This window comes from Homarus americanus, unplaced genomic scaffold (genome assembly GCF_018991925.1).
Source record: "Homarus americanus isolate GMGI-L3 unplaced genomic scaffold, GMGI_Hamer_2.0 scaffold15667, whole genome shotgun sequence".
In the NCBI taxonomy this organism is placed as follows: Eukaryota; Metazoa; Arthropoda; class Malacostraca; order Decapoda; family Nephropidae; genus Homarus; species Homarus americanus.
This window is the reverse complement of record NW_024726107.1, coordinates 3059424-3081947: the sequence shown is the minus strand read 5'-3', so window position 1 is coordinate 3081947 and position 22524 is coordinate 3059424.

Here is a 22524-nt window from a genome sequence, read left to right as displayed (position 1 = left end):
GCCACCACCGACCATGTCACCATCAACCATACCAAGACCAAGGTTATGCACATTAACCTCTCCTCCGACCATACCCCACTTCCCTCCATCACATTGGGCTCCAACACACTCCAGGTTGTGGACTCCTCGGTGTCACTATAGATAACAAACTGAATTGGAAAGCACACGTCAGTGCAATTGCCCAATCTTCAAGGTTTCATCTCCACTTCCTCCGCTGTCTCAAGTCTCTCGGAGTTTCGGCGCAAGAGCTCTTGAACGATTACTCAACATTCACACTTCCTAAGCTCACCTATGCTTACCCTGCCTGGTCTTCCTCCCGAAATACAACATAACTTTACAACCACATCCATCCCATACAACCATGTACTGATCGCTTTGAGAATAGCTGAATCCCAAGTTTGGATTTGACTATTTTTACAATGGTTGGAATCCCCAACCATTGTAAAAATTATCAACAACACGTAGTTAATTTGTGTGTTCAGCACAGTAAAAGTACAGTAGTGATACTGTACTGTTAATGTGCTGACATTTCCTGTTAAATGAACCTCTCCCCCTCCTTGATAAATGAACCTCTCCCACTCCTTGTTAAATGAACCTCTTCCCCATCATTTATGTACATAGGCGTATATACTATTTAACAATCCCTCGCTCAGAGCAGGGCAGAGGTCACTTAATTGGCCTGTAATACTCTGACCTGAGAGTTTTACCAACATCGCAGACTATTAGCTATTAGTACAAAAGGCAACAACTAAAACAGTGACAACAAGTAGTGTATGAGGCGAGGGACAAGTATAACTGTACTCGGCCAGAGGGACCTGCAGACTTAAAATTTCTAGCTCGTGAATAAGCCTTGTACAACCCAAAGCAAATATCTTAGGCTCAGTTGTCAAATCGTCCCCTGATAGAAATACACAGACAACAGCCTGTTGGTTAGGTTAGTTCAGCCACGAGGTGTTGCGACTCTTATTTTGCTCAATGACCGTCTTTGTCAACTGAACCTAAAGGAAGTAGTATGACAGCTAATGTAAACGGAGGGGGGGGGGGGTGAATATTTCGAGGACTTGGCGCAGTTCCAGGTGACGAGGTGGAGGAGGGGATGTGGGTAAAACATTGTGTTGTTAAGAGCACACCATATAGGGAATCATATCTTCTGTTGAGGTTAGATTAATACTCCGGACTTTAGTCTGATATCCATTTAGGTAAACAGCTCCTGGGTCAGCAGAGTTCAGGCTCAATGGCCGTCATTAAACACCTTATATTGTTATAGTGTGGCAAACCACCAGAGCCTTGCCGGGGTGTACAAGTATAGCGGCGGCGTGCCCAACACAAGCGAGCTCTCCTTAATAGTATCATCTGCTGACGGCCTTCGTGTGCGTGTTGGCTGTACATGTCTGGACATTATTACCCGCCAGCTACAGTATATGCGTGGCCAAACAAAATAGTGGGGCTGAGTTTGAATATTCATAGAAGGGGACAGAGCAATACATCCACACTCATATGGACACACAGAAAAATACAGCATTTGTGAGATAAACAAGTATATGAACACTCTTGGACAGTAAATGAAGTTATTGTTTTGCTAGATATGTTATTATTGTTGAATTCCTGTATTACTACCCTTGTTTCGCACTTAAAGGCCTTCTTTGTACAATACAGGTTCTGATATATTGACAACACCGTTGTACTGGGAACTCCATTAAAAACTGTCTGGGAGCCGAGCGTGGGCGGGAAACCTGAACTACGCGAGAGTAGTTTAGGCGGAGTAGCTTTTATCCTGCATATTTGGCACTCAGAGGTCATTATTGCTCACAATGATTTACCCGTATATATATATATATATATATATATATATATATATATATATATATATATATATATATATATATATATATATATATATATATATATATATATATATATATATATATATATATCATGTAAATCTACAATGAAAACGTGGAACAGATATTTAGGGGAAATGAAGAAGAGATATTAAAGAATATCACTATCAGAAAAGAGGATGTTCTTAAGAAGATAAATAAATTAAAGAAGACAAAATCCCCAGGGCCGGATGAAATTTTCCCTCGAGTTTTGAAAGAGTGTAAGGAACAGATTAGCGGACCCCTCGTAAGTTTATTTACAAAATCATTAGACACGGGAATTGTGCCAGACTTGTGGAAACAGGCAAATGTAGTACCCATATTCAAAAAGGGAGACAGAGCATCAGCGTCAAATTACTGGCTCATTAGTGTGACGTCAATAGTGGGGAAATTTCTTGAATCAATTATAGCAACTAGCATCCGATCGCATCCTCAACATGGGTTTACAACGGGAAAATCTTGTCTAACAAATCTGCTGACGTTTTTTAGGAAAGTCTTCGAGATAGTTAATAATGACGAAAATTACGATGTTATTTACTTACACTTTAGCAAAGCGTTTGACAGAGTACCGCATCAGAGGCTTCTCAGAAAAGTTAAGGCTCATGGTATTGAGGGGAATTTTTGAATTGGATAAATCATGGCTCACCGATAGAACACAGAGGGTCAGCGTAGATGGTGTTAAATGTGAGTGGGGTTGTGTAACCAGTGGGGTTCCCCACGGGTCAGTACTGGGCACACTCTTGTTCATAATCTACATAAACGATCTACTGTAGATACTGGGATCATCAGTGACATAAGCAAGTTTGCGGATGACACCAAAATAGGGCGGCAGTTTAATTCAGGGCAGGATGCAAATACACTACAGGAGGATTTAAATAAACTGCAGGACTGGTCAGAAAAATGGCAAATGAAATTCAACACCAGCAAGTGCAGCGTACTGAATATTGGAAGAGCAAATACTGTCAATGTATACAGCCTTAACAACATCAACCTAGAGAAGTCGACTTGTGAAAGAGACTTAGGGATACTTGTAAGCCCGGACCTACGGCCTAGAAAACAGTGCGTTAATGTTCGAAATAAGGCAAACAGAGTATTAGGTCTTATATCTAGAAGTGTAAGTAATAAGAGTGCAGAGGTCTTATTGCAACTATATCTTGCGCTAGTCAGGCCGCACCTCGATTATGCTGTTTAGTTCTGGTGCCCTTATTATAGAATGGATATCAATTCACTGGAGTCGGCGCAGCGAAGCATGACGAAAATGACTCCGGGACTTAGAAACCTTCCATATCAAGATAGGCTAAAGAAACTAAACTTCCATTCCCTAGAAAGACGAAAAGTGCGGGGAGATATGATAGAAGTATTTAAGTGGGTGAAAGGAATCAATAAAGGCGTTATAGATAAAGTTCTTATAATATCCGAGCAGGATTTAAGAACATAAGAACATGAGAACATAAGAAAGTGGGATACTGCAGGAGGCCGACTGGCCCATACAGGGCAGATCCCTTTCACACCCATCCCAGCACTTCCATGTGCCTATCCAACTTCGTCTTGAAGCTCCCTAGCGTCCCCGATCCTACTATAGCACTCGGTAGCCTATTCCACATATCCACAACTCTATTACCAAACCAGTGCTTGCCTATATCCTTTCTGAATCGGAATTTATCTAATTTAAAGCCATTTGTTCTAGTTATTTCGTTATTACTGAGCTTCAGAACATCTTCCATTTTACCCTTGTTAATCCCACTTACCCACTTGAACACCTCTATCATATCTCCCCTAACTCTACGCCTCTCTAATGAATGCAAGCCTAAGCTTTTCAGTCTTTCTTCATATGGAAGGTTTCTAATATTATGGATCATTTTTGTCATTCTTCTTTGTACTCTCTCCAAAGAATCTATGTCCATTCTATAATAAGGACACCAGAATTGAACCGCATAATCCATGTGTGGCCTCACTAATGCTAGGTAAAGTTTCAAGATAACGTCAGCAGTTCTGTTACTCACACTCCTAGATATGAACCCAAGAATCCTGTTTGCCTTGTTGCGAACGCTAATACATTGTTTTCTAGGTTTCAAGTCGTTGCTAACAAATACACCTAGATCTTTTTCACAATCTGAGTTTTCTATTTCCGTGTTACCTAGTTTATACTTAACGTTTGTATTCGTCTTCCCTATCTGTAGTACCTTGCATTTATCAGTATTAAAATTCATTTGCCAGTCTACTGACCACTCATGTAAGGTATCTAGATCTCTTTGAAGGTGTTCAAAGTCACTGTCTGAATTTATCACTCTCCCCATTTTGGTATCATCTGCAAATTTACTAATCCTACTAGTTATACCTAAATCAAGATCATTAATGAATATAACAAACAGCAGAGGGCCTAATACAGATCCCTGGGGAACTCCGCTTTTGACCGCACCCCAGTCCGACTTAAATCCATTTATGCTGACTCTTTGTTTCCTCCCAGTTAACCATGACCTAATCCATTTTAATAATGATCCACCTATTCCATGTGCTTCTACCTTCCTTATCAATCTCTCATGAGGGACTCTATCGAATGCTTTACTGAAATCTAAATAAATTATATCATATGACTTATCATTATCTACCGCTTCATATACTTCTGAGAAAAAGCTAAGCAAATTTGTGAGACAAGAACGTCCCTGGGTGAACCCGTGCTGAGAAGAATGAATTAAGTTGAATGTTTCAAGGTGGCTTCTGATTTTTGTAGCAATAATTGACTCTAGCAACTTGCCTATGATTGACGTGAGACTATTGCACAGAAACTCGGGTACCCGTCTGTGTTTGTTGATCGTTGTTTTAAAATGGCTAAAAAATCCTTTCATTCCTCTCAAACCAGACAAGTTACTACACTTAAGAATATTTTGACTCTGCCCTATCGTAATGAATTTGTCCCGTTAGTTCGGTCCCTCAAGCTTCTAAATATTAATGTTGTTTTCAAGTATGACTCAACCATTACCAATATGTTAATAAGAAATAGCCCAAGTTTGAATGTAAATGGAAGTGTTTATTGTATTCCATGTAGCAAATGTAATTGTAATTATGTAGGACAGACAGGAAAAACACTGCAGCTCAGAATCAAACAACATAAGTATAATATCAGAATTGCATCTGAAAGCAGTGCCTTGTTCGTTCATGTTAGGAATAATAATCAATCACCCCATTGCTTGGGAAAAAAGCTTAGAAGTATTCAAATCATCTTGTGTCACAGAAACACTTCTGGTTGAAGCTAGTTTGATTAAGGAATTAAAATCAATAATCCTTAGTGATGGTCAGTTCAAAACTGATAATATGTTACATAAATTTATTTGTCAGTGGCCCAAGGTTAAAAATGCTTTGAAAACCTTTGATCTAGATGTATGATAGTTATTTTGTGGGTCCCTTATTTCTGACCTGACCTGGCTAGTCACGTCACCACCCTTCTCTTAAGCTCCTCTAAGTGGGTGTTGGTGTGGGGATTAGTGGATGACATCATTATGACCTGACCTCATGTTTTTAAGGTCACCCTGTATATTTAAGCCTCTCTCTGTCCATGTAATCCAGTTGCCTCTGAAGATGTCTTACATAAGAACATAAGAAAGTGGGATACTGCAGGAGGCCGACTGGCCCATACAGGGCAGATCCCTTTCACACCCATCCCAGCGCTTCCATGTGCCTATCCAACTTCGTCTTGAAGCTCCCTAACGTCCCCGATCCTACTATAGCACTCGGTAGCCTATTCCACATATCCACAACTCTATTACCAAACCAGTGCTTGCCTATATCCTTTCTGAATCGGAATTTATCTAATTTAAAAGCCATTTGTTCTAGTTATTTCGTTATTACTGAGCTTCAGAACATCTTCCATTTTACCCTTGTTAATCCCACTTACCCACTTGTACACCTCTATCATATCTCCCTAACTTACGCCTCTCTAATGAATGTAAGCCTAAGCTTTTCAGTCTTTTTCATATGGAAGGTTTCTAATATTATGGATCATTTTGTCATTCTTCTTTGTACTCTCTCCAAAGAATCTATGTCCATTCTATAATAAGGATGAACCGCATAATCCATGTGTGGCCTGACTAAACTTACGTAAAGCTTCAAGATAACGTCAGTAGTTCTGTTACCACAGACCCAGATATGAACCCAAGAACTTGTTGCCTTGTTGCGAACGCTAATACATTGTTTCTAGGTTTCAAGTCGTTAACAAATATACCAGATCTTTTCACAAACTGAGTTTTCTATTTCGTGTTACCTAGTTTATACTTAACGTTTGTATTCGTCTTCCCTATCTGTAGTAATTGCATTTATCAGTATTAAAATTCATTTGCCAGTCTACTGACCACTCATGTAAGGTATCTAGATCTCTTGAAGGTGTTCTGAAGTCACTGTCTGAATTTATCACTCTCCATTTGGTATCATCTGCAAATCTCTATTGAATAGACGAAAGCCAAGGTACCTGTTGTTTCCATTTTCCGTGTGATTTTATATATATATATATATATATATATATATATATATATATATATATATATATATATATATATATATATATATATATATATATATCACATCTTCAGGGTGAGTACAGACTACCTAGTCTCACCTAAGTCTGTACCACCCCTGAAGATATGAATTACACGAAAGCGCTTGGGAATCTGTGTTTTCTTTTCTTTTCCTTGTAATTTATACCTAGATCACGCGCACCTACAGTGATTTACTTGTATATATATATATATATATATATATATATATATATATATATATATATATATATATATATATATATATATATATATATATATATATATATATATATATAAGAACATAAGAAAATAAAGAGTCTGCAATAGGCCGGTTGGCCTGTATATGGCAGCTCCTGTCGAGAGTTACTACCACTCTCTATCATCCATGAATCTATCTAGCCTCTTTTTAAAAGTTTCCAGAGTTTCAGCACTTACTACAAAGTTGCTAAACTTGTTCCACTCGTCCACCACCCTATTTGTGAACCACTTCCTTCCTATCTCCCCCTAAACATAAACTTATCCAACTTAAACACATCCCTAAAAGAAAATTCAGATGGATACGGAACCAACCAAAATGGATGAATAATAGACTCTTAGATCTACTAGGGAAAAAGAAAGGAGTATATAGAAAAGTTAAGAAAGGCGAAAATCACTTACTTGATTACTATCAGAACCTAACAAGACAGGTAAAAACAGAAATTTGGAAAGCAAAGAGAAATTATGAAATCAAGGTAGCAAATGAATCGAAAAATAACCCCAAAGCTTTTTATCAACTGTATAAATCAAAGGTTAGAGATACAATAGGTCCCCTTAAAACTACGACAGGAGAAATGACTGATGATGAGTTAGAAATGTGTAGTACGTTAAATAGTCATTTTCGCTCCGTATTCACAAATGAAAACCTAGCACAGTTTCCAGAAGTTCATAAGGTATATAACGACAGTATAGAAAATATGTTGATGAATATCAATATTACTAGTAACGATGTGCTTAAAGTAATTAACAAACTGAAGCCTCATAAATCGCCTGGTCCAGACGAGGTATATGCTAGAATATTAAAAGAATGTAGAGATGAGTTGAGTAATCCATTAGCAGTTTTATTTAATAAGTCATTAGAATCGGGCCTAGTGCCAGAAGCTTGGAAACTTGCAAATGTAGTTCCGATTTTCAAAAAAGGTGATAAATCAATTGCATCAAATTACCGTCCCATTAGTCTCACGTCAATCATAGGCAAGTTGCTAGAGTCAATTATTGCTACAAAAATCAGAAGCCACCTTGAAACATTCAACTTAATTCATTCTTCTCAGCACTGATTCACCCAGGGACGTTCTTGTCTCACAAATTTGCTTAGCTTTTTCTCAGAAGTATATGAAGCGGTAGTTGACCTCTGACCCAGCTTGGAGAAGGTCGTGCCGATCGTGCTCCCGTTAGAGACCAAGGAAAATGGCCGCTTTGGATCGTTGTGTCGTGGGGGAAGAGGAGGGGAGTGTGGGGAAGGACGACCTCCTTGCCACGCTGTTAAGGCAGCTGGGGCAGTTGAGGAGTGAGGTTGATACTCTAAAGGGGGAAACTGAAGCCCTCAGGACGAACTCCTTCAGGTAGGTGTCCTGCCTTGCAGGACACCTGCGAAGGAGGAGCAGGCGTGGAGAGTGGTTGTCTCCAAGGGGACTAGGGTCAGGCTTAGGAAAGCTGACCAGGGTGTGGAGTGGAGAAACCCTTACCAGGTGCTGCAGGAAGCTGGAGAGGAAGACAAGAGGCAGGACGGTATGGATCAAGGAGAGGAAAGGGCAGTTGTACAAACCCTGCCCACAGGTAAGGTCGTGGTAGTTGGGGACAACCAGGTGAGGTTTATGGATAGGGCTTTTTGTGAGAGAGATAGGAAACGTAGGACTAGGGTGTGTTTTCCTGGGGCTGGGATAGGGCATGTAGCCGAGAGGTTAGACAGAGTTTTGTCAGGGGAGGGTACCAATCCAGTAGTGTGTCTTAGTGTGGGAGGAAACGACATAGGTAAGGTTAGGAGTGAGGAACTTTTCAAGAGGTATAGGGAGGCGCTGGGGAAGATTAGAGATAGGGGAGGGATCCCGATAGTATGTGGTGTCTTGCCTAGAAGAGGGGTTGGTCGTGAATGGCTGTCCAGGGCAATTGCTATAAATTGCCGACTGGAAAAACATTGTGCAAACAATGGTTGGGCATTCATTGATAACTGGCAACGATTCTATGGCAACGACTACCTGTACTGTCGCGACGGAGTACACTTGTCTCGTGAGGGGGTAAAGACGTTGTCTGCATCCCTGGAGCGTGAAATTGTCACTCCGAAGGGGGGGTTTCGCCAGTAGAGAGGGGTCGGGGAAAGTGGGAGTCAAAAAACAAGCAGGTCCTGGGAAGTAAAATTAGTTGCTCAGGACAAGGGGTAAAACAGGACCATGGAAGAGTAGGTTTAAATGTATACTATACAAACAGTAGGAGCGTTAGAAATAAAATAGACTTGCTGAGAGCGGTTGTATGTACCGAGAATGTAGACGTCATAGCAATCACCGAAACTTGGATGAATCTGGCGAGCAAAAATTTTTTATCAGAGTACCACATAGAAGGGTACAACCTTTTTCACAAGGACAGGGAAGGTAGGAAGGGGGGAGGGGTCGCACTCTTCGTCAAGGATACATTAAAATGTTGTACTAATAATTCAATAAAGGGTGAAATAGGAACCGAGTCTGTGTGGGTAGAAATCACGGAAGGAAGAGAAAAACTAATTATGGGAGTGATTTACAGGCCCCCAAGTCTTAGCAAAGAAGCAGCTCAGCCCATATGGCAGGAAATGAGTAGGGCAGCAAAATATAACAACCTATGCATTATGGGGGATTTCAACTTCAGAAATATTGACTGGGACAACATTGTAGGCGACTATGAATCTGAAGACTTCCTAGACGCAGTACAGGACAATTTTTTGAAACAACTAATTACAGAACCTACTAGAGGTGACAATATATTAGACCTAGTATTAACAAATAAAGAAAATATTATCAGAGATATCACAGTAGGGGAAGAACTAGGTAACAGTGATCACAGAGAAATCAGGTTCACCCTAAATTGGGAAACGAAAAACAATGACAATATGGTCAGAGTCCCAAACTTTCGGTTGGCGGATTATCAGGGGTTAAGAAGGTACCTAGGTGAGGTCACCTGGGAACAGTCACGTCAGTTCCCAGTAGGAAGTGGTGAGGTCATAGATGACACAACAATTGATCATGACTATAATATATTCACCAGTATACTACATAAAGCACAAGAACAAAATATACCACACAGAAAAATTAGGTCAAATAAGAATGAGCCAAGGTGGATGACCAGAAAACTTAAACATGACATAGGAATAAAGAAAGGAATATATAAGAAATTAAAGGGAGGGGAGGAGCAGCTCAGAAACAGGTATAATGAACTATCTAGGAATGTTAAGACAAATGTAAGGAAAGCAAAGAGAGACTATGAAATCAAAATAGCAAGAGAATCCAAGGCGAATCCCAAGGGATTTTTCCAGGTATATAGGACAAAGGTCAAGGACAAAGTTGGGCCATTAAAGTCAGGGAGGGGAGAATTGATAACTGGCAGTGAAGACATGAGCAAAGCATTGAACAGCTACTTCTTAACAGTTTTCACAGAAGAAATTTGTGATGAAATTCCGGAGGTGGAACTGATATTAAAGGGAAAGGAAGAAGAGAAATTAAAGAATATCACTATCAGAAAAGAGGATGTTCTTAAGAAGATAAATAAACTAAAGAACACAAAATCCCCAGGGCCGGATGAAATTTTTCCTCGAGTCTTAAAAGAGTGTAGGGAACAGATTAGCGGACCCCTCGTAAACTTATTTACAAAATCATTAGACACTGGAGTTGTGCCAGAGTTGTGGAAACAGGCGAATGTAGTATCCATATTTAAAAAGGGAGACAGAGCATCAGCGTCAAATTACCGGCCGATCAGTTTGACGTCAGTAGTGGGGAAATTTCTTGAATCAATTATAGCAGATAGCATCCGATCGCATCTAGAGAAAAGCAAATTAATCTACGACTCTCAACATGGGTTTACAAAGGGAAAATCTTGTCAAACAAATCTGCTAACGTTTTTTAGGAAAGTCTTCGAGGTAGTAGATAATGACGAAAATTACGATGTTATTTACTTAGACTTAAGCAAAGCATTTGACAGAGTACCGCATCAGCGGCTTCTGCGAAAAATTAAGGCTCATGGTATCGAGGGGAAAGTTTTAAATTGGATAAAATCAAGTTTGCGGATGACACCAAAATAGGGCGGCAAATTAATTCAGGGCAGGATGCAAATGCATTACAGGAGGATCTAAATAAACTGCAGGGGTGGTCTGAAAAAAGGCAAATGAAATTCAACACCAGCAAGTGCAGCGTACTCAATATTGGAAGAACAAATACTTATAATGTATACAGCCTGAACAACATCAACCTAGAGAAGTCGACTTGTGAAAGAGACCTAGGGGTACTTGTAAGCCCGGACCTACGGCCTAGAAAACAGTGCGTTAATGTTCGAAATAAGGCAAACAGAGTATTGGGTTTTATATCTAGAAGTGTAAGTAACAAGAGTGCAGAGGTCTTATTGCAACTATATCTTGCGCTAGTTAGGCCGCACCTCGATTATGCGGTTCAGTTCTGGTGCCCCTATTATAGAATGGATATAAATTCACTAGAGTCGGTGCAGCGAAGAATGACAAAAATGATTCAGGGACTTAGAAACCTTCCATATCAGGATAGGTTAAGAAACTTAACTTGCATTCCCTAGAAAGACGAAGAGTGCGGGGAGATATGATAGAAGTATTTAAGTGGGTGAAAGGAATCAATAAAGGGGATATAGATAAAGTTCTTATAATATCCGAGCAGGATAGGACTCGGAGCAAGGGATTCAATTTGGATAAGTTTAGGTTTAGGAGGGAGATAGGAAGAAACTGGTTCACAAATAGGGTGGTGGACGAGTAGAACAAGCTTAGCAACTTTGTAGTAAGTGCGGGAACTCTGGAAAGTTTCAAAAGGAGGCTAGATAGATTCATGGATGATAGAGAGTGGTAGTAACTCTCGACAGGAGCTGCCATGCACAGGCCAACCGGCCTATTGCAGACTCCTTATTTTCTTATGTTCTTATATGATATAATTTATTTAGATTTCAGTAAAGCATTCGATAGAGTCCCTCATGAGAGATTGATAAGGAAGGTAGAAGCACATGGAATAGGTGGATCATTATTAAAATGGATTAGGTCATGGTTAACTGGTAGGATACAAAGAGTCAGCATAAATAGATTTAAGTCGGACTGGGGTGCGGTCAAAAGTGGAGTTCCCCAGGGATCTGTATTTGGCCCTCTGCTGTTTGTTATATTCATTAATGATCTTGATTTAGGTATAACTAGTAGGATTAGTAAATTTGCAGATGATACCAAAATGGGGAGAGTGATAAATTCAGACAGTGACTTTGAACACCTTCAAAGAGATCTAGATACCTTACATGAGTGGTCAGTAGACTGGCAAATGAATTTTAATACTGATAAATGCAAGGTACTACAGATAGGGAAGACGAATACAAACGTTAAGTATAAACTAGGTAACACGGAAATAGAAAACTCAGATTGTGAAAAAGATCTAGGTGTATTTGTTAGCAACGACTTGAAACCTAGAAAACAATGTATTAGCGTTCGCAACAAGGCAAACAGGATTCTTGGGTTCATATCTAGGAGTGTGAGTAACAGAACTGCTGACGTTATCTTGAAACTTTACCTAGCATTAGTGAGGCCACACATGGATTATGCGGTTCAATTCTGGTGTCCTTATTATAGAATGGACATAGATTATTTGGAGAGAGTACAAAGAAGAATGACAAAAATGATCCATAATATTAGAAACCTTCCATATGAAGAAAAACTGAAAAGCTTAGGCTTGCATTCATTAGACAGGCGTAGAGTTAGGGGAGATATGATAGAGGTATTCAAGTGGGTAAGTGGGATTAACAAGGGTAAAATGGAAGATGTTCTGAAGCTCAGTAATAACGAAATAACTAGAACAAATGGCTTTAAATTAGATAAATTCCGATTCAGAAACGATATAGGCAAGCACTGGTTTGGTAATAGAGTTGTGGATATGTGGAATAGGCTACCGAGTGCTATAGTAGGATCGGGGACGCTAGGGAGCTTCAAGACGAAGTTGGATTGGCACATGGAAGTGCTGGGATGGGTGTGAAAGGGATCTGCCCTGTATGGGCCAGTCGGCCTCCTGCAGTATCCCACTTTCTTATGTTCTTATGTTCTTATGTTCTAAAATCCTGCTCGGATATTATAAGAACTTTATCTATAACGCCTTTATTGATTCCTTTCACCCACTTAAATACTTCTATCATATCTCCCCGCACTTTTCGTCTTTCTAGGGAATGGAAGTTTAGTTTCTTTAGCCTATCTTGATATGGAAGGTTTCTAAGTCCCGGAGTCATTTTCGTCATGCTTCGCTGCGCCGACTCCAGTGAATTGATATCCATTCTATAATAAGGGCACCAGAACTAAACCGCATAATCGAGGTGCGGCCTGACTAGCGCAAGATATAGTTGCAATAAGACCTCTGCACTCTTATTACTTACACTTCTAGATATAAGACCTAATACTCTGTTTGCCTTATTTCGAACATTAACGCACTGTTTTCTAGGCCGTAGGTCCGGGCTTACACGTATCCCTAAGTCTCTTTCACAAGTCGACTTCTCTAGGTTGATGTTGTTAAGGCTGTATACATTGACAGTATTTGCTCTTCCAATATTCAGTACGCTGCACTTGCTGGTGTTGAATTTCACTTGCCATTTTTCTGACCAGTCCTGCTGTTTATTTAAATCCTCCTGTAGTGCATTTGCATCCTGCCCTGAATTAAACTGCCGCCCTATTTTGGTGTCATCCGCAAACTTGCTTATGTGACTGATGATCCCAGTATCTAGATCATTTATGTAGATTATGAACAAGAGTGTGCCCAGTACTGACCCCTGGGGAACCCCACTGGTTACACAACCCCACTCACATTTAACACCATCTACGCTGACCCTCTGTGTTCTATCGGTGAGCCATGATTTATCCAATTCAAAAATTCCCCTCAATACCATGAGCCTTAACTTTTCTGAGAAGCCTCTAATGCGGTACTCTGTCAAACGCTTTGCTAAAGTGTAAGTAAATAACATCGTAATTTTCGTCATTATTAACTATCTCGAAGACTTTCCTAAAAAACGTCAGCAGATTTGTTAGACAAGATTTTCCCGTTGTAAACCCATGTTGAGGGTCGTAAATTAATTTGCTTTTCTCTTAATGCGATCGGATGCTAGTTGCTATAATTGATTCAAGAAATTTCCCCACTATTGACGTCACACTAATGAGCCAGTAATTTGACTCTGATGCTCTGTCTCCCTTTTTGAATATGGGTACTACATTTACCTGTTTCCACAAGTCTGGCACAATTCCCGTGTCTAATGATTTTGTAAATAAATTTACGAGGGGTCCGCTAATCTGTTCCTTACGCTCTTTCAAAACTCGAGGGAAAATTTCATCCGGCCCTGGGGATTTTGTCTTCTTTAATTTATTTATCTTCTTAAGAACATCCTCTTTTCTGATAGTGATATTCTTTAATATCTCTTCTTCATTTCCCCTAAATATCTGTTCCACCTCTGGAATTTCTAGAAATTTTAAGTCTGTAGCTCCCTCTGTCCGAGTACAGTTATACTTGTCCCTCGCCTCATACACTACTTGTTGTCACTGTTTTAGTTGTTGCCTTTTGTACTAATAGCTAATAGTCTGCGATGTTGGTAAAACACTTAGGTCAGAGTATTACAGGCCAATTAAGTGACCTCTGCCCTGCTCTGTGCGAGGGTTTGTTAAATAGTATATATGCTTATATACATACATGATGGCGCTACACCATCAGTGTTTTTGCATAAATTATTCATTATAAGTGTCTATGCATTGCAACCACATAATATAATGGCACATTGGCACAGTTATTTTTTTCTTCTAAAGTGTCAACTAAGTTCAATACGGACCTGTATTTATTACGTGGTGTGTTGAGTATTGAAAGGTGTAGTAGCAACAATAATTCATGATGTTTATCCTTTCCATCGGTCCTATATGCTAAAATGTAATAATATAAACAAGGGTAAATATAACAAACATTCACAGTACGTAATGTTATTATGGAAGTATTGTGTGTCGGCTCTGGAAATTATAGACAGAAATAAGAAGTACCAGAAGTATAGCGCTCCTTTGGTCATAACGAGGATCAATGTTATTGACAACTTGCAGAATATAGGGACGCTTGCATGAGAATATTTACACACAGGTAGTAAAGAATTTTCAAGGAAAATACTTTGAACGAAAAATCCCTTAAAACTATACAGTACAGTGTACTTATAGTTACCGATTTTATGCGACTAAGAACACATATGCCTACTTCTCCTGTTGATGAATTAGTCATGATTTTGCAATCTGAAGGTCATAAGCAGGAGTTTATTTCACCATTGACTACACCACCAACACACTTACAGCTTTGTGAGTTGTGTCGGCTCTTAGTCCTCTGGTAATGCTCCACGCTGCTCCTTCCATTATCCTGTAATTAATCTGTTGGTGAGGTTCTCTTGCTCAGAGATCCTAGCCTGGATTACTGTCTGCAGCCCTGCCACTCCCCCAGCTGTTCCTATAGATCGTGTAATACATTGTCATCTACAAGACGGTAACCTGTTGTTAACACACTGGTCTTGGTTGCTTAAGATTATATAAGACTTTCTGTAGCCTTGTAACTCTGGATCAGATTTGCAGTTATCTGTCGTCTAATGATCCTGGTCAAGAGTGTGTCTACAAGTCATGACTATTGCATCTCATACACTAAACATTTCATCGTATAGTATCTTGGAGAGCTTTACTCGTCAGGCGCCACGCCAAGCTGCCTCTGTGACGTTAAATCACTCTACGGGATTTAGGCGTCAATTTTCATTGTCCTTTGTGTCATAATCTTTGTGGCTATCAGTTAATATAATCCTATATAGTGAACAAATAAAACGCAAACTACTCATATTTTTTTTTTTAGATTCCAGTTGTCACGAACCATACAGCACACAAGCTTCACCATGATATCGTACATACTGTAAGCATGTGGCTTACAGTACCTCTTAGGCGTATTCTATACGAAGTCAAATCTCCTCCCACACACACACACACAAAGGTTAGGTGAGGTTAGATTTTCTTTGAAATTTATCATTTATGTGTATTATGAAGATCCTCTTTGATCGTCTAGGGCCAGTCAGAATTTCCCTCAAAATAGGAAAAAATATGGAATTAGCAATACAGTATTTTTTTTTTATTTATAACACTACAAACAAAAATTTATCCCATTGGGCTTAAATGTCAGTTAAGATTATTTTATTATTTTGAATAGTCGATTATTACTATATAGTGATAATTTAATATTCAACATTATAATGTAACCGACATTTTAGCCGAATGGGGATAACATTTTATTTGTATTGTTGTAAATGAAAAAAGTAATACCACATAATACAAACAGGTCAAATCTCACAATTGAATGTAAAACAATAGTAACCCACGGTCCTGTAAGGAGTGTGACAAGAACTATTACAAAGGGGAGGTTTTGTAGAGGCGTCTAGTGACGTGACCAGGCGAATAATCATAAGCACAACTATTCCGTTAGTAACACATTACTGGATACTGTCAATATGGAGAAAGATCTTTGTATTGTGGTAGATCATTCACTGAAGGCGGCTCAACATGTGGGGGCAGCAGTGAGGAAAGCAAACTATGATTTGGGAATCATAAAGCATACCTTCGAATAGGCCTACAAAGATAAGAAAATGGCTCTTCAACTGTACAAATCTCACGTACATCCCATTATGGATTAATGTATACAGGCATGGAAACCATACCTTCGATCAAGAATAGGTTAGGTTAGGTTAAGTTAGATCGCGTTGTGGACAAAATCTTAGCACTCACAGAATGTAGTGCAAATATTTCGTGTTCTGGAATGTTGAGACATTCCATAACATATTGTGGTTGTTTTGGAGGTAGGTGCCCACAACACGAATTTCGCTTTCTGGTAATAATATTGTGTCCAAAACGCTTTGCGATCGATTTTTCGCTAAGTGAAGGAATTCGTTTTTTGTGCCCAACGTGTATATATATATATATATATATATATATATATATATATATATATATATATATATATATATATATATATATATATATATATATATATATATATATATATATATATATATATATATATATATGCTGATAACCACAAGGAAAAAAGAAAACACGAAATTACCAAGCGCTTTCGTGTAATTCACATCTTCAGGGGTGAGTACAGTCTGTAATCACCCCTGAAGATGTGACTTACACGAAAGCGCTTGGGAACTTCGTGTTTTCTTCTTTCCTTGTGGTTATCAGCATATACTTGGATCACGCGCACGCACAATGATTTACTTGCATATATATATATATATATATATATATATATATATATATATATATATATATATATATATATATATATATATATATATATATATATATATATATATATATATATATATATATATATATACTAGGGGAATCGCCGCCCTCCGGGCGGCTCTTTCGCTAGGTTCAAGATTTCTTAAGAGCATTATAGGAGTTCCAATCTTTAGAGTGAGGTGGTGATGAGGTATTCTAGCGGGCTCCAAAGAATTAAGGAATTCTGCATGGTACTGGACTTCTTGGTCCTGGTCGATTACTGTATCAACAGATTTGAATGAGGTCTCAATGCCTGGAAGCTGTCTGAGTAGATTCATGTTAATTTCAGCCACTGTTTCATTCTTTGGTGCCAGAATTGCGCTTTCACGCAGCCACTTGTGATCCTTGTAGTGGTGGATAATGTTTGGGTAGACCATGTTAGTGAGCTCAGTTGAGAACTTTACAACATTTCCACATACTTTTCAACCTCTGTGTGGTTTAACGGGTAGGGTCGGGTTGGGTGTGTCGGATCGGGTTGGTTGGAGTTTTTTTTCAGATCCCCACATGACACTTGCTATCCATGCCAAGTTTGGACCGGGCGGCTCATTCGCTAGGCCACGGTAGGACGCCACCCTCTGGGAGGCTCCACATTGTCTCACTGTTCAGTCCCCAAAATTTCATATTCCATCAATAGTTCATTAACGATGTATGTAAGTTCCACTACAACGGTACAGCAAAGTATATTTTTTTAGCATTAAACTGTTATTATTTTATTGTCTAATCATCACTACATATAACACCACCCATCATCACTACATATAACATCATCCATCATCACTACATATAACACCATCCATCATCATCACTACATATAACACCATCCATCATCAGTACAGATCGGTAAAGTAGGTTCCGAGATTCTCGTGCGGACACACAACCACACATACTTCTTTGTTTTATATATATATATATATATATATATATATATATATATATATATATATATATATATATATATATATATATATATATATATATATATATATATACAATCAACACCTCAACCCGCCAGGATTCGAACCCACGGCCCACGAGCCCGTGACTGTGAACCTCTAATGGGGACTACCCGTATCACGTAGGTGGTCAGAGTAACGTTTTACCAAATCCGGCGCCTTAAGCTCGTTGAACAGGCTTTGTGTGAAATATAACAAAGTCTAGGACTGCTTTTAGTATCCTGGTGGTCCAGCGGTTAGCGTTTCCCAGTCACAGTCATGGGCTCATGGGTCGTGGGTTCGAATCCTGGCGGGTTGAGGTGTTGATTGTATGTAGAAGTCCGCGTGCTTTATTGGGCTAATGAAATATATATGTATATATATATATATATATATATATATATATATATATATATATGCTGATAACCACAAGGAAAGAAGAAAACACGAAGTTCCCAAGCGCTTTCGTGTAATTCACATCTTCAGGGGTGAGTACAGTATCAGCATATACCTAGATCACGCGCACCTACAGTGATTTACTTGCATATATATATATATATATATATATATATATATATATATATATATATATATGTATGTATATAACACAGGTAGTTGACTTCATGATAGCAACATGTGAACGCAAGTGTTAAAGATAGTATAAGCAGTGAGGCTGCGAGTTTCTCGAGGTGTTTATTGCGGGAAGGAGGTGGTGGCTATAAACTCTGGTCAACATTATGCTCTCGTATATCATGGCCAGTTAATCTTGGTATACATGTAATTGTTTCGGGTCAGTCATGCATCAACTGGAAATTGTTTTCTTCTGCTCGTAAATATCACGTCTGCCTCGTACACACACTCTAAAGGAAATAATTTGCTTGAATAAAACATGTGCTTAAAATTAAAAGTGTTGAGATGACACAGACCACTCTTGTCACAGTGTGTTAAGCTGCTTGGTTATATACACATTGTGTCTGGCATCCTTGATGTTATCATTGTTAGTATTTAGTCCACGTTTACAGCATAGTAATTATGGTTTTCATTAGCACCATTAGCATCACACACACACACACACACACACACACACACACACACACTATTACCAGTATTAATACTTTGCTGTCACTCGGAATCAAGTATGACGATCATTCAGCTATGATACAACGATATGAGTTAGTAAGGATGTCACCTAGGTTGGTGAGTTTTGAGGTGACTAAAGAGGCCGATACGGGACTGGCAGAGTCGATCACAGAAGTTGCATATTTGGGGGGCTACATCTAGTGCAGGAGGGTCGGCGGCAGCGTCTTTCCGGCGTTGGTGCTTGTTTGCCTCGTTATGCAGTCGGGCTAACTCGAAAGTATTGACACCTACTTGTATGGTAATCCTCCAAGCGTTACGGTGTGGAGTAATCGTCTCCAATGTAACGGGGTCGATTTTGCACTTTTTCCGGTTTGTCTGAAGACTATCCATATACCTCTTCACTCGCCCGTTAGCATTACGTTTACTATTCGTTAGGTAGCTATAGAGTAGCTGCATTGGCAGTCTTCGAAGGCATGATTTCGGAGTCTGCCAAAGGCTTGGGATGCACATCTGATCCGATGCTGAATCTCTTCATCAATGTCCGCGGTGGTGGATTGGTGGGAGCCGAGATACCGAAAGTGGGTAACATTAGAGAGGGTGGTACCGTTAAGCTGGATGGATGGTGGAGGTGTGGTTGAACCAGGGGCAGGCTGAAAGAGATTTTGAGCCTCACGTACTTTCACCTCAAGGCCGAAGTGTGCATACGCATCTGCGTAGGTGTTCTGGATCTCCTGTAGGTCGCGTTCAGTATGAGCGACAAGGGCGAGGTCGTTTGCATACTGAAGTTCAGGAATGGAAGCTGCCAACACCTTTGTTCTTGCGTGGAGTCATCTTATGTTGAAAAGACCCTTCATCCGGTACCGGATGTTCCACCCCGCCGGCTAAATTTGCGCTGGCACGAGTAAGGAAGGCAGCCAAGAAAGTGGAAAAGAGAGTTGGTGCCATTACGCACCCTTGTTTTACCTCCGTTTGGATGGGGAAGAAATCACTCTGGGTGCCATTGCGGACGACACTGCCGTTCATGCCATCGAGAATTTTGGTAGGCAGCCAAAACGGTTGAGGGTCCACCAGAGGGCTTCCCTGCTGACCAAGTCGAAGGCCTTGGTTAGGTTGATGAAAGCCATGTACTGGTCACGACTTTGTTCTCAGCAAGTTTCCTGTATCTGACGGGCAACAAAGATCATGTCAGTGGTGCCACGTGATGGTCTAAAGCCACATTGAGATTCTGGGAGGAAGTTTTCCGCGTCAGGAAGAAGTCTGTTCCTCCTTTTCCCATATATTCTCCAGGAGAGAGTGGAGACGGCTGGTATGCAGAGGTCCTCCTGCTTTATACACCTCGGCTGGGATTCTGGGATTCCCTTAGGCCCTGAGGCTTTGTTATTTTTCATTGGTTTGATGGCAGTAGTTACCTCGTCCAGGGATAGAGAATAGTTGAGGTGGGTCACCTCTGGATGCTGGGTAGTCAGGACATCCACATCTGTGTTTCGGTTGAGTAATGAGTGGTAGTGCTCTTTCTAGCACTAAAGGATGCCTTCTTCTTTTTTAATTAGAGAGTTACCATCGGATGAGCGAAGGGGGCTGCGTCATGAGTGAGTGGCTCAAAAATTATTTTAGTGAAATTGAAAAATTCACTCATCTTCTGCTGATTTGCAAATTTTTGTGTTTCACATGCTTTATTTTTAAACCAGTCGTTCTTTAGATTGCAAAGATCCCGCCACACACACACACACACACACACACACACACACACACACACACACACACACACACACACACACACACACACACACACACACACATACACACACAATACAGTACAGTACAATACAGTACCAGTAATTCACTTCCAAAATGCCAATTTTCACGGAAGATTTTCTTGCTGGAGGACAAAGTACCCCCGAAAAATATTGAGGTAATTCTAAGTCTAACTTAGATTTACCAATTTTACCTCTAATGATATAATTCCAACAGTGAGGGACGACAACTCGCTTACTGTACATACACAAGTCGGACACACAGTTAAAGCCGTGGAACTGTCAATATTGTAAATGGGGTGAGGTTTAATTTCGCTAGAGCATAAGTCAACAACATCGGTCCAGTGGTTTTATTTTTTCACCACAGCTGACAGAGGTTATTGTAACCCGGGAATCAGCACCTGGCTCCCCTGGTCAACACATGTCGGAATTTATCAACAGAATAATTGGTTTACAGTTTTCTTTGCGCACTTGAACTCTGCCGCGTTGAGTATAAGTAGTTCACCTGAAGGACGAGTTAAGGCTGAAAATACGGCAAGTACCTGAGAATAGCGATCGGCTATTACAATGTCCTGTAATCACTCGGTTAAGAAATGGAATGAACCTCTAGTAAACAATGAAGACGGTTGTGAAACACGAGACCCTAATGGACGAGTGCCGGCTGCCGGAAGGGAAACATAAGATAAGTATCAGACCAACACTGGGTGTGTATAAGTTCAACGACGGCTGCCGGATGGGAAACAGGATAAGTATCAGATCAAGGACGGCTACCGGATATGAAACACGAGAACGATCAATATTGTCAGTTTCAATACAAATATCTCAAATATTCCTACAATTCTCACAAAATTTCCCCTTCCTTTTCTATTTACACTTTCTCAATATCTTCCCAAATACTTACAGTACAGATAATCCACATATTTCCAGCCCACTTATGAGTGAGGCCGTAGGTTAAGTAGCGATAAGGTGGTGTTAAGCGACGTTGATTCAGTGCGAATTCACACAGGTTGGACCTTCTACTAGAGTTAATTTTAGCCAAAATAATTGTATCGTTTCCAAAGCACATTGACTCTTCAGTCTCCAAGGAAGGCACAATGTCTCTTCAGTCTCCAAGGAAGGCACATTGTCTCTTCAGTCTCCAAGGAAGGCAAATCGTCTCTTCAGTCTCCTAGGCACATTATGTCTCCAGACTGCAAGGTACACTGTCTCTTCAGTCTTCAGTGCACATCGTCTCATCAGCTTCCTTGGCATATTATCTCTCGCAGTCTCCAAGACAAATTATCTCTTGGAAGAAGTTAGCCTCAGTGAGATGACGGAGTGATGACGTGCATCTGTAAGTGGCTAACTCCTCTGCGTTGTTGACCTTAACGTATTTCCTCTCACTTAAAGTTTCTCCTCTCTCTGTCGACAAATCTGCTCCTAAATATAGTGTACCTCTGAGTCTTCTTCAGTGGACTAGGATTTGTACAAGGGAAAATTCATACAGGGGAGAGAGATTAACAAAAATGTCACTTGTGAGAGATGATGAGTATCTAGAAGCTGAATGTTCCTTCATTAGCGACATGTCCCCTCATTAATGACATGTCCCTTCATTAGTGACATGTCCCTTCATTAGTAATATGTTCCTTCATTAGTGACATGTCCCTTCATTAGTGACATGTCCCTTCATTAGTGACATGTCGCTTCATTAGTGACATGTCCCTTCATTAGTGACATGTCCCTTCATTAGTGACATGTCCCTTCATTAGTGACATGTCCCTT